The 12,468-nt window shown below is 40.0% G+C and overlaps 2 non-coding genes and 2 pseudogenes across 2 annotated transcripts; 1 reads left to right on the plus strand and 3 right to left on the minus strand.

Annotated features, from left to right (window-relative positions):
* Positions 1 to 115: 115 nt before the first annotated feature.
* On the minus strand, positions 116 to 286 carry LOC132898575 (U2 spliceosomal RNA; annotated as a pseudogene).
* Positions 287 to 477: 191 nt separating this feature from the next.
* Positions 478 to 592, minus strand: LOC132899181 (U5 spliceosomal RNA). Its single transcript, XR_009656657.1, has one exon. It is a non-coding gene; the product is annotated as a U5 spliceosomal RNA (small nuclear RNA).
* A 7,449-nt stretch (positions 593 to 8,041) lies between these two features.
* On the plus strand, positions 8,042 to 8,245 carry LOC132896915 (U1 spliceosomal RNA; annotated as a pseudogene).
* A 3,935-nt stretch (positions 8,246 to 12,180) lies between these two features.
* trnat-agu (transfer RNA threonine (anticodon AGU)) lies at positions 12,181 to 12,253 on the minus strand. The gene has a single exon. It is a non-coding gene; the product is annotated as a tRNA-Thr (tRNA).
* Between the last annotated feature and the right edge of the window lie 215 nt (positions 12,254 to 12,468).

Here is a 12,468-nt window from a genome sequence, read left to right on the forward strand (position 1 = left end):
TACTATAATACCATATGAGAGTAGAATAAAAGGACCAAATTCCTATTTTTATTCTCTACTCTAAAAAAACCCATTCACCAGCTTCATTTAAAAAGAAAAAAAATTCCTAGAACAAAGAAATACTACCACATCAGGTTGGTATATGGAGCCGAAAGACCGAACTCCTATCACAGCTCCTCGCTCTAAAAAAATCTGCTTGATATAACGCTCTCGTTTAGAGAACAAATCAATGTTAAATTGATTAGATTAAATACTACACTTGACCCTGGTCAAAATGCGGAAAAATGATAATTTACTGTAATTAACGGCTTTAAATATACCACTTCCACATATTAAACTCCAGAAAGGTAAACACAGCTAGACTCCGCCCCCAACAGCTGGATCCTTTTGAAGAGAGACATCGCTTTGTGGGGCGTGTGGGAGATGCTTCAATGCAAAAAGATCAATGGTTTTAACATTTGTTGACTAAAAACGTTTAGCTCTGCCAGAGCAAAGCCTGCAAAAATATACTGAACTCATTAACATTTCTCTCCACGGAAATCTTTAGTAAAAGGCGAAAGATTTATGCGTTAATGAAGAGAAACCTAAGCTGCACTTAACACTGGATCAGGTTAGTGAAACTGTATTGGAGGTGCAGAAAGCTAGTATAGGGTAAGGTGGCCTGGGCCAATCTCTTACACCTTTACAGCTTTATTAGCCATTGCACACAGGCAGAGAAATGTCTGACCAATGAGCTTTTTTGCTCCTCCTACTCAAGCGAGTAGGACGCTTCTTTGCTTTGCTCCTGCTTTCTTAATCTTTATTTCTATACTTTACTTTCTCATTGAATTTCCACTTTTTTTCTTTCTTCTCTTTTCTTCATCTTTATAAGCTTTTAAATTTAATTTTAATTTCCACTTTTTTTTTTTTTTTAAATGCCAGGAAGCAAAAAATCCTGCAGAAAATGCATGGAATTAGAACAGAGGATTTCTATTCTGGAATCAAAGATTAATGCTCTGCCAAAAACGGACGAATTAAAAGCGATATCTCAGGAAAGGAGTACAGAAACAGTGGCTGAGAATGCAGAGATTGCGCTCCGACAGACTGAGGACATTGCAGACCAAGTGGAAGAATTCATAACTCAAGCTGTACAAAATGTGAGTACTGAAAACTGGCAAATGATGGGTGCTAAGCCTAAAAACAAAAACAGAAGAGTAATTACTTCAACACCAGCTCGTTCTACAAATTACAATAGGATCTACAATCCTATGGAAAATCCACAGCCCATAAAGCTTCAGAACAAATTTGAATGCCTCAGGGATGTGGAAGAGGATTTGTCAAGTGGACAAACACATAGTAAAAAGAGATCGCACCAAGATCGAAGAGCTGTGAGAAGAGGCAAAAAGCAGCTCGTAACACCACCTGATCCCACAACCCTTGTTCTTGGTGATTCCACTGTAAGACAATTAAAAGGTTATGAGATGATTATTTGTTGTCTTCCAAATGCATCCATCTCTGACACCAAAGACAGCATTTTGAAACTCATGTCCGAGCATAAAACGATTAAGCGTATCGTTGTACATGTGGGAGCAAACGATGTTTTCAGAGAACAGCTGTTTGTCCAAGATGATTTCAGAAAACTTTTTTCTGAGCTCTACAAGACTGGAATTCAATCTTTTATCAGTGGCCCACTCCCAGCGAGAGGAAGTTTTGCTTTTTCTCGACTCTTCAGTCTTAACACCTGGCTTGGAAAAACTTGTTCTTCATTTGGTATGAATTTCATAGACAATTTTAATCTTTTTTGGAATCGCAAAGAATTCTACAAGCCAAATAGCACTGAACTCAGCTGGATTGGAGCCAAAGTCTTAGCAGACCACTACAAACTTGCAATCTTTTCTCAGCCAGCACCGAGGAAAACAGTTGATAAGATGTCGCAGACTGACATAGTTACAAAGCCTAAACAATCATCTTTGCAAGTCGTCATCAAGGACACACAAACATCTGACTTGCAGGCCTCCCAACATTCAAGGACAGACGACTCCACTTCTCCTCGGATGGATTTCCCAAATAGCATGAAAAAACTGCTTCCTATGGCTACACTCTCTTTTTCCAGTCCAAATTTGTCGTGACAAGCAGTGTACCCAGTTCATCAAAATTGTGTTCGTCCAGGACTTTCAGCTGGCTACAAATCTTTTTCACCATCCAAAAGATACATGTCATCTCCAGTCCTTTCACCCTCAAACCAAATGGAACATTTAGAAAGTCTTGTTTGATATACTCTGGGTCCCTGCAAATGGATGTAGAAAAAAGCAGGGATCCGATGTTGACACTATTCCTGTGTTGATAAGAAACAGAAAACATAGAGCACATTTAACCCTGGGGGTGAACCAATCTAATCTCCTTCCTGTTTTAAAACAGCATCAGAGTGCACAACCAAATATTACTGTAAAACTAGCCCTTCTGAATATTAGATCACTTTTAAACAAGTCATTTTTAATTAATGATCTTATTTGTAAACACAATCTTGATTTTTTGCTTCTAACTGAAACCTGGCTGGATCAAGCAAATAGTGCTACCACCCTTATCGAAGCAGCTCCCCCAAATTTTAATTTTTTGAATGTTACCCGACAAGGGAAAGGTGGAGGGATCGCAAATATATTCAAAGTCTCTTTTCAATGTAAACAATCCTCACTTGGTGATTTTATGTCCTTTGAACACTTATGTGCACTTGTTACATGCTCTCCTAACATATTATTATTAACTATTTACAGGCCTCCGAGACATTCAGCCAAAGTCTTTCTTGAAGAGTTTGGTGAATTGTTATCAGTCATTTGCTTAGAGTTTGATTGTCTTATTATATCTGGGGATTTTAACTTGCATGTAGATAATACTGATAACATTTATGCCAAAGAACTATTTGCAATTATTGATAACTTTAACCTAGTACAACATGTACAGGGACCGACCCACTCTCGTGGTCATACTCTTGACCTCGTCATCACAAAGGGTCTTACTGTTTCTTATACTGTTGTTGACCTGGCCTTATCCGATCATTTCTGTGTTTTCTTTGAAGTTTCTATGTCTCCTCACATTCAGAATAGCTCAACGACTATAGGCAGGAGAGTCATAAACGACAACACATGTGCCCTTTTTAAGCAAGCTCTCTCTCAGAACTCAACCAAAATGTCAGACTCTGTAGATGATTTACTGGAATTTTTTAATTTAAATATGACCCAAATTATGGATGATATTGCTCCATTCAAAATCAAAAGAATCAATGATAAGCAGAAAGCACCATGGAAGCAGTACCCGGCTGTTAAACTGCTAAAGAGAGAATGTAGAAAGACTGAAAGAAAATGGCGCAAATCTAAACTTCACATCCATTATCAAATCCATAAAGAGATGCTTTGTAATTATAATTATGAAATTCGTAAAGCAAGACAGTCTTTCTTCTCCAATATCATCAGCAGGAATATGAACAATGCCCGTGTGCTATTTTCAACAGTAGAGAAGCTAACTAATCCCCCACCACAATTAGCACCTGAACTTCTCTCAGTTAATAAATGCAATGAGTTTGCATCCTTCTTCAAAGGTAAAATTGATAAAATACGGCAGAATATTTCTCATAATATATCTCAGTTGCAAAAAATTGAAAAACTGCAATCACCAATGACACAGATAGATAACTTTAACACAATGTCAGAATTTTGTTTAATTGATTATGAGACTCTTGAAAAAACTGTACAAAATCTCAGTTCCTCAACATCTGAACTGGACATTCTGCCCAACAACTTTTTTAAGTCTGTTCTTCATCTTATAATTACAGATGTGCTTCAAATTATAAATACATCCTTGGAGACTGGTGTTGTTCCTGTGTCCCTAAAAAAAGCTGTTGTAAAGCCCCTTCTTAAAAAAAATAATCTGGATCCTTCAGTGTTAAATAATTACAGGCCAATATCAAATCTACCATTTATCAGGAAAATCCTGGAAAAAATTGTCTTCAATCAATTAACTGCCTTCTTGATATCAAACAGCCGTTTTGATAATTTTCAGTCAGGATTTCGTGCCAATCATAGCACTGAAACAGCGCTGATTAAAGTTATAAATGACATACGTCTTAATACTGATGCAGGCAAAACATCGGTCCTGGTATTACTGGACCTCAGTGCAGCTTTTGATACTGTTGATCACAACATACTGCTATATCAACTTGAACACTGGGTTGGATTGACTGGTAAAGTTATCAATTGGTTAAAATCATACTTAAAAGATAGAAGCTTCTTTGTTACCCTGGGAAATTGTTCCTCAACGTCAATGCCCTTGACCTGTGGTGTCCCCCAGGGGTCGATTCTTGGACCATTACTTTTCAACCTTTATATGCTCCCACTTGGGCAAATTATCAATAAAAATTCAATTTTGTATCACTGCTATGCAGATGATACCCAAATATATTTTGCTCTATCACCAAATGATTATGCCCCCCTTGAATGTCTCTACCAGTGTATCGATCAAATCAATAGCTGGATGTCACAAAATTTTCTTCAGCTGAACACAGATAAAACAGAAATAATTCTATTTGGAAAAAAAGATGAAAGACTCAGGATTACCACTATTCTTGACACAAAAGGGATTAAAACTAAAGAAATGGTTAAAAATCTTGGTGTTTTCATTGACAGCGAGCTAAACTTTGACAGTCACATGAAAGCAATCACTAAAACGGCATTTTATCACCTAAAAAACATTTCCAAACTAAGAGGACTTATGTCAAAACATGATCTGGAAAAACTAATACATGCCTTCATCTCTAGTAGGGTTGATTACTGCAATGGCCTTTTCACAGGCCTGCCAAAAAAGACCATCAAACGACTTCAGCTGGTTCAAAATGCAGCGGCTAGGGTTCTCACACGAACAAAAAGAACAGAGCACATTACTCCAATTCTAAGGTCCCTTCACTGGCCTCCAGTAAGCTACAGAATTGACTTTAAAGCATTGCTGCTGGTGTACAAATCTCTAAATGGTACAGGGCCCAATTACCTCTCTGATATGTTGCAGCGGCCTAACCCAGTCAGATCTACCAGATCGCAACAGAAAAATTTACTATTAAAACCAGTTGTTAAAACAAAGTGTGGTGAAGCAGCTTTTAGCTACTATGCAGTACAGCTATGGAACCAACTGCCAGAGGACATTAAAAATGCTCCTGCTGTTGGCAGCTTCAAATCTAGGTTAAAGACCAAGCTGTTTTCAGATGCTTTCTGTGAAATAATTAATATTTTTACATTTTTTATAATCTTTTTCTCTGCATGTTTTAAATTTATTTTAACTTTATTCTATTTTATTCTGCTAGGTTTTTTTTTCTCTTTCTCTTTTTCTCCTTTTTCTTTTTGGCATTTTAATATTTTATTTCTACTATTGTTTAATTCTTATTATTTTCTTTTAATTCTTTTAATTAATTATTTTAGAATAAAGATAAAATTATTTTATGTAATTTTATTTCTCTATTGTTTACTGTTTTTGTTTTTACTTCTGTAAAGCACATTGAACTGCCATTGTGTATGAAATGTGCTATATAAATAAACTTGCCTTGCCTTGCCTTGAAAGAAAGAAAGATAAGTAAGCGGGGTGGGGGGTGTTGAATTTTGAAAAGGAACAGTTGAGTGTTGTGTGATCTGTCCAATATCACGGATGTAGGCCTATAAATTAAATATGAAAACATCAGCTGGAGTTTGATTATTGACAGGAACGCTGTTGACCCCAGCAGTAAGTGCTTTCCATACCACATTTTTTATTGATAAATGAGGGCTATTGCGTCATCCTCGTTAGTATAGTGGACAGTATCTTCGCCTGTCACGCGGAAGACCGGGGTTCGATTCCACGACGGGGAGACTTTAAAAATTTATTAACTTGTGCAGCAGGGGGATGGAGTGGTTCGCACTGCCACCTCACAGCAAGAAGGTTCTGGGTTTGAGCCCAGCGGCTGGTGGGGGCCTTTCTGTGTGGAGTTTGCGTGTTCTCCCTGTGTCAGCTCTGGTTAACCCCACAGTTCAAAGACATGTAGTTCGGTTAACATGGGGTGGTGTTGGGCTGAAGTGCTCTTTAGCATATGTATATAAAGTGTGTGTGTATGAATAACCACATATTATGTCAATTAAATCTTATTAATAGTAACAGATCTAGATAAATCCAGTGACTATAGACCAAACTTTAATATGCCTAAAGTCAATGTTAATGTCAATATTATGAATTGCCAATGGTAGACCCTCTGATGATGTTCTTCTAATAATATTCTATTTCTAAGTCTAGTAAAAGTCAGACAAAAAAAAAGTTTTCTGTGTTTTTAGCTTATAGGTAAATATCAGAAAATTGAGTTAGCTAATTTAATGGACGCTCACTAACCTATCTTTGCGCATGGAGTGTTAGCAAACCTCCCTTGTGATAGTGAGAACTGGCAGCCTGGATTTTTCCATTGGCTCGCGCGCTTGACCCCCAATCCAATGTTGCTTTGGTTGGCCAAAGTTATGAGGTTGCTGTGGGGTACTAAGACTAGACTAAATAACAAAATTAAACAATTCAGACATCCCTAGTCTCCCGGATGCTCTGGGAGTCTCCCCAGGAGCATGTAGACAGAGACAGGAAAGGCAGGAGAAACTTGATCTAAGTCTTATTTGGAAAGTTGTAAATTAAATTGTAATGACTGGCTATTGCTGATATGTGGTTTGATGTTGTGACATGTAAGTAAGGTGGGGTTTACATTAGACCGTATCAGCAGATCATCAGATTAACGTTTTTAAAACAATTAGTGTGCACACAGCAACGCCAATACACGATTCACGTGCACACAGCAACACCAATACACGGATACGCTCGGCTCCGCAGGCATCCTGCACTCCAAATCACTCCACCCTGAATAGCGAGTGCCCTCTGGAGGGTGCGCACTCCGGCCCTGCGCAGCTCACAGAGCGCGCGAGTATAGCGCACGAGCAGTGATTCGGGACTGAGCCGCTGTGTGTGTGATCTCAGTGCATGTCGGGCATGCGCGTCACTTACCACTTGCAAGTGGAAGGATGGCAAGCCTAAAGACAATCATAACTACACAATGGGCAGTATTTGCATCAGTATTTGCAGTATTTTCATACTTTTATACTCTTTAATGAAAGGTGATACAAGGCGGAAGTCCGCGCCGTTTTTCAGCAGTCGCGTCACATGACCAACGCCAGCGAATCAGGAAGGTGGATGTCACAGTGACGTTGTCCAATGATGACGCCAGCTAGAGCTCAGCACAGCGTATCCGCGTATTCTCAATGTTTACACAGCACCGGACCAGACACGATCTAGATTGAATACGTGGACCCTGGCGGATTCCCGTTTCCCGGCGTTTCCAGGCGTTTTAATGTAAACGGACAGTGCATCCGCGAAGAAAACGAGACAGATACGGTCTAATGTAAACTTGGCCTAAGTGTAGCAAACAATTGATTTGATTGATGTAGATTTATGGTGTGAGATGTAAAGAACTATTGCTAATATGTGAATTGGTGGTGTATATTGTGAATAGGTTTTACAAATTACAGTGTAGATTGATGGTGAAATGTAGGCTTAATAAGTTACCAATATGTGCATTGATGTGAGATATAAATAAGTAGGCCATAAGCTGATAAAATATGTATTAAACTGATGGTGCGATAAATAAAAATGTTTTGAGAGATATTGACCACTGTGAGTGAAGAAGAGCTCCCCCTCCTTACAAAAGCCAATTTAACCACTGTCCGAACCAATGGATTTTTGACCAAAATGCTCTGAACGGATCAAACTTTGGTGCGCGAACCAGAACGGAACCCGTTCCCTGTTGGTGGAAAAGGGCTACGTGCCGGTCGGTGCAAAGTCTTGTCGGGTCCATATCTTGTCTGACTAGTAGAGGGAGCGCACATGAAATCACCACCAGTGTCTTGTGCTGAATTGGAAGAGGAGGGGCCAAAAATTATGCAAAACCCTGTTCAGATGCTTTGCCCACCCTCATGGAGCAGCCTACACCCTTGCAGGGTTACATCTCAGCCAGGCAAGAAAACTCATACTTACTTGGTAGGGGCAACACCATGATCAAGAAGGTAGGTTGCCCAAAGTGAGGCCCAGCCATTGCACGCACGCACGCACGCACGCACGCACGCACGCACGCACGCATGCACGCTGTGCTGACCTTTGTGAATTCCTCAAATGCAGGAATCTTAACTGCATAATTTCTGGTAGTGGGGGGCTGTGTTCGCGCTCTCCCCTTTTGCCTAATTCTGTGGGAGTCAAAGATAGAGCTGTTTGTTTTTCTGAAGTTTTTCTTTGTGTTTAGATGTTTTACATCAAGAGCTACTAACTGCTTTAAATCTTTGAGGAGCTAGAAGGGTTATGCTCTTAAGGGTAACATGTGGAAAAAAATTCTCTGGTTGCTGCGTTCTGAACAGTAGGAAACAGGTTTTGTTCAGGCTTCTTTTATTCTTCGCATCCGGCTAGGGTTTATGAGTTTTGAGCAGAAAATGGTTGTTGAGGATGCACCGTGGATGGAGGGAATTTCACCGGGGTCATGCAGACCTTTGTGAATTCCTCAAATGCGGGAATATCGACTGCATAATTTCTGAAAGTGGGGGAATGCGTTCCTGCTCTCTCCTCTTTCCCATAACCCTGACAGAGTCAAAAATAGAGCTGGTGGCTTTTCTATCTATCTATCTATCTATCTATCTCCTGCCTTCCTTCTTTCCCCTCCCCTGATGTTGTGCGCTGGAGTGCAAGTTGCACGATGTGTTTGAAGTCTTATGAAGACAAGTGGGCTCAGGGACCAAAGTGCAGCATGTGGAGAAAATGTAGCTGGCTCTGCATGTTGCTGTTATTTTCGCTCTGCTCGCACGGCTTTCCGACCACCAGGGAACGTGTTCTTGAACGGGTTTAGGTCAGGCTTCTGGGAACCTTGGCACGAGCAAGGGTCTCGATCAGGGGCATCACTAGGAATTAAGCTTTACTGGGGCACTGCACCCCCCCAACACACACACAAAATCCCCCCCCCCCCCCCCCCCCCCCGCACAATGCACCTTAGCGTTCCTGTCCCCAATCTATGCAAAGTGGATAATTCTCATGCTCTCGTGGATGAAGTTATGCGAGGAATAGGTCAACGAGACGGAAAACACATCCCAGTCCCCAAAAAAATTATTGTTGGCATTTGGGCTTTTAATGCATGCTGATGCTAAACGTGTCACCTCAACTCTCACGATTTACGAACTTAGCTGGTTAGTTATGACTGACTAGCACATAGCCTACAACCTTAATCTTACCTCTCTCACCCTCCTCCTCATCTGTCACTGTTTCCCTGCCCCGTCTCTGCTTCGTGAGAAGAATTGTCTGATATCCATCTGGAAAAGTAATTTAATATCATTTAATTCCATGTAGTTTAATGGGTTTGTTAGAATATGGTTTGCTTAGTTTTGTTGCAAAGACTTTGTGCTACCTTAACTCATCCAGAGCCCGTTCTCTGACTCATCCAAAGAGTAGACTCATCTCTCCAGTAGGCTAAATGGACTCATGGCACGCCGCACGCACGCTATGTTTACAGTGAGAATCTCCCAGACCAATCAGAAAATTAGTTAGAAAGAAGAGGCGATAGAAGTTTGAAACACACTCTGTCCTACAACTTACAGTAGATAAATGATCTGCCAAAGAAACTAGTTTGTTACAAAAATCTTTCAACATTTTCTTACTGGGGCACAGCTGATTTTTACTGGGGCACGTGCCCCAGTAAAAAAGGCCTAGTGATGCCCTTGGTCTCCATGAGTTTTCAACAGAAATTTGTCATCAAGAATGAGTCATCGACAGAAGGCATTGCACAGTGCACAGCAGAAGTAAACAGTAGTCCGGAGATGGTGGATCGCATTGCTTGCCTGCAAGCTTTGTTCTGTTATTTCTTCCCTGGTGGTCAGAAAGCCGTGCGAGCAGAACGAAAACACCAGCAACATGCGGAGCCAGGTACATTTTCTCCACACACTGTGCTTTGGTGCCTGAGCCTCCTTGTCTTCATAAGACTTGCAGACATAGCAGATATTTGCTTTCTTCCAAAATACAAGCACAAACCAACTAGTAATCATAAGAAGATGTAGAAACTTATCCTAAACTAAAAACACGCCCTCTGATGTCGTCACGGTTCGCACCAGGAAAAAAACAAAAAACAAAACTTCTATCCGGAAGGGGACCGACTTTTCAGGTTCCGAACCCAGAGATTAAATTAGGCCGGAGCCCTCCGGAGCTCAGTTCTGCCTCCTCACCTCGGCAGTACAGCCAGCAGGAGCTGAGCTCCCTCTGCTTTAGTGTTTACTATAATATAATACTTTTATTCATTTTCATCTATTCTAAAAACACCATCAATATGAGAGTTCATCAATAATGATTTAGACAACAAAAAATAAGCTAAAGTGAATTACACCCATCAATTAAAAAAAAAACATTTTCATTGGAATTATCATTGAATGCGCATGCGCTGTGAGAATGCGTGACATCACACAGCATCATCATACGTTTAATGTTAACGTTAATGGACTTCAGCTCGAGAAACTGGCGACACTGTTTTCTATCAGTCCGTCATACTTTATATTTTATGAGGATTTGTGTCGTGCGAAGTTATAACTATCTGCTAAACACGATGCCTTAGCAAAGTAGACAGAGGTAAGTTGTGGTTCTTTTGTTTATTTTGTCTTTAGTTGAGAAACTTTCTCAGGCAAAATATACTAGTGCAGCAGATGACATAAGTAGCGTTAGCTAACACTGACAGACAGGATGCTCGACGAAAAATTCACGCATCCATTTGCTGAAGTTCAGATCTTTTTGTCTGTAGTTCTGTCATATTTTATCTTCATTTACTAAGTTGTAGCTGTTTTCTGTGTTTTTAGCTTTTAGGTAAAAAGCAGAAAATTGAGTTAGCTAATTTAATGGATGCCTTAAATGGTCGACCTGAACTGCTGGCGACATGGATTTCTCTTGGCTGCATCGTTCTGAAAGTGCTTGTTTCATGAAAGGTTCATCAGAAAATACCTGGTTTTCTGGGTGTGATGTGCTCAAATACACTGTAAAGTTGGCAAATAAATAAAAAATGCTTCTTTGCGTCTGAATTCTGTTCCAAAAATCACTAAAAGCTTGTCCGCCATTATTAGATCGCAGCGACTGACGGGTAGGCGGATTTCACTTGGCTGCATCATTCTTAAAGTGCTAGTCTAATGAAAGTTACGTCAGAAAACCCCCAGTTTTCTGTGTGTGCTGTGCTCAATTACACTGTAAAGTTAGCGAATAAATAAAAAATGTTTTTGAAAAATGCTTTTTTGCATCTGAATCCTGTTCCAAAAATCACTAAAAGCTTGCCTGCCATTATTAGATCGCAGCGATTTACAGATTGACGGCGCTGTACGCTTGACATTATTTGCACCAGTACCTTCTTTTGTTTCCACACGGACTCTATAATATTCTCCTCAGTGGCGTGAATTCTTGATACTGATTCTTTTGAAAAAGACACGAAAGCGCTTCAAATTCATCCTCAATCTTTGTTTTTTTTTTTTTTGAGGATGATTTGGAGCCAATAGCCGAGCAAGCAGACTCAAAAGAGAACCCATCCTCATCTGGGTCACACCAGATAGTGAGATTATAAAGAAGTTCCCTTCTATAACTTTGTGCCACATTGTCAAAATTTGCAACAGACCCCTTGCACTGATCTCACACTTACATTAGCAACCGTTACTGCCCTTATCCTGGGGGACAAGTGAACTTTGTTTACATACTGAAGGCAAGCAATATTGAAGATGTCAGATGTCTGCAGTTCAAAGAAAGCTACCACTAAAAAAGCTTTACTACCAGATTGCTTGGATAATCTAAGTCAGAGAGAAGCAAAGGATAGATAAAGACAAAAGTTAGCTTATTTATGGTTATGATGTATGCAAAATTGCTCAAAATTATTGGAGTGACGATGTCTATTTTTGGCCTAGGTTTACCGACATGGATGTTGGAATGTACCTTCTCACTGCATTTGCTCTGTTTTAATAATTAAAAAAAAAAAACGTATCGTTTACTGAAAAAGAAGGGCAGGGAGGATTGAGAATCCATCAGCTGTGGTTTGTTTACACCCGATACTAAAACTGGTATCATCCTAGCCAACAAAATTAAGATTCAGAGACAGTTTCACTAACTCTTTATAGGCTCCAGTGAGAATTGAACTCACGATCCCTGGTTTACTAAACTAGTGCTCTCACCACTGAGCTATGGAGCCGTAAGACTTTCACAGTTGCTAAAGATTGGGACACAGCAGAACCTTGAAGACCCTGCGCTGATCCCCAAAACAGCCCCCAGAAACTGCTGTAAAGTCACTCACAACTTTAGTTCCTAGCTGCAGTTAGCTTCTGTTTACTATTTGCCTCGCAAAAAATGGACACACATTTTAAATAATGCAGTGTGTTAATCGTAGAGTGGGCTGTGGACTGTACA

This window comes from Neoarius graeffei, chromosome 1, assembly GCF_027579695.1.
Source record: "Neoarius graeffei isolate fNeoGra1 chromosome 1, fNeoGra1.pri, whole genome shotgun sequence".
In the NCBI taxonomy this organism is placed as follows: Eukaryota; Metazoa; Chordata; class Actinopteri; order Siluriformes; family Ariidae; genus Neoarius; species Neoarius graeffei.